The sequence below is a fragment of the Leptonychotes weddellii genome, chromosome 9 (assembly GCF_054177405.1).
Source record: "Leptonychotes weddellii isolate Sample4059 chromosome 9, ASM5417740v2, whole genome shotgun sequence".
In the NCBI taxonomy this organism is placed as follows: domain Eukaryota; kingdom Metazoa; phylum Chordata; class Mammalia; order Carnivora; family Phocidae; genus Leptonychotes; species Leptonychotes weddellii.
In genome coordinates, this window is record NC_138377.1 from 106,956,735 (window position 1) to 106,957,937 (window position 1,203).

Here is a 1,203-nt window from a genome sequence, read left to right on the forward strand (position 1 = left end):
AGAGAGGGACATGAACCATGAGAGACTATGGACCCCAAGAAACAATCTGGGAGTTTCAGAGGGGAGGGGTGTGGGCAGAGGGGGTAACAGAGGGGGTGATCAGGTGGGTATTGAGAGGGCACTTACTGTGATGAGCACTGGGTATTACACTTAACTAATGAATCACTGAACACTACATAAAAAAACTAATCAGGTACTATACAGTGGCTAACGGAACATAAAAAAAAAAACGTAAAGTGGACTGGATTTTAAAGCAAATACAGGTAAATTACTAGATATATACAAGAACTTTAAAAGGAGTCTTTAGCTCAAATTTAAAACAAACATTCATGGGGCACCTGGATGGCTCAGTTGGCAAGTGTCTGTCTTCTGCTCAGGTCATGATCTCAGGTTCCTGGTATTGAGCCCCACATCAGGCTCCCTACTCAGCCAGGGAATCTGCTTCTCCCACTCTCTGCTCATGCTCTCTATCTCTTTCAAATAAATAAACAATAAAATCTTAAATACAATAAAACAAACATACAGGACTGGAATCCTCAGAATTTTCTAGTGTCTTGAAAATCTCCATTTTCTCTTTATCTGTCCTGAGGCATTCATTTGATCAACAAGATCACTTTGATCTAAAAGATCTTAATCACTAATGACCTCTCTTGATACTTTTACTTCCCTTTCATAAACCTAGATTTTAATAATTCCATTAATTCCTTAAGGTCTAAAATTTTCTTAGATTAATTTAATTGAGACTGACCACCTTGGAAATGATTTTCGTGGATGATCAACTTTTCCAGTGCTCTTTTAGCATCTGCTCTTTCCTCATTTTTCTGATCCATAGTATTTGCTGTGATGAGATGATACACAACAACTGGCTTTGACTGTCCAATTCTATGAGATCTATCCTGAGCTTGAAGATCAAAGTGGGGGTTCCAATCACTATCATCAATGATAACTGTATTTGCTGCAGTCAAATTAATGCCCATATCACCAGTTCATGTACAATCAGAAAAGATAAAGAGAAAATGGAGATTTTCAAGATAACTAGAAAATTCTGATGATTCCAGTCCTGAATGTTTGTTTTAAATTTGAGCTAAAAAACGTCTTTTAAAGTTCTTGTTTGCATCCAGTAATTTACCTGTATAGGTTTTATTTATTTTTTTAAATATTATTTTATTTTATAATGTTATGTTAGTAACCATACAATACATC

The 1,203-nt window shown here is 35.8% G+C and overlaps 1 pseudogene; it reads right to left on the reverse strand.

Annotated features, from left to right (window-relative positions):
* Positions 1 to 499: 499 nt before the first annotated feature.
* LOC145715779 (lymphoid-specific helicase pseudogene) lies at positions 500 to 977 on the reverse strand (annotated as a pseudogene).
* Between the last annotated feature and the right edge of the window lie 226 nt (positions 978 to 1,203).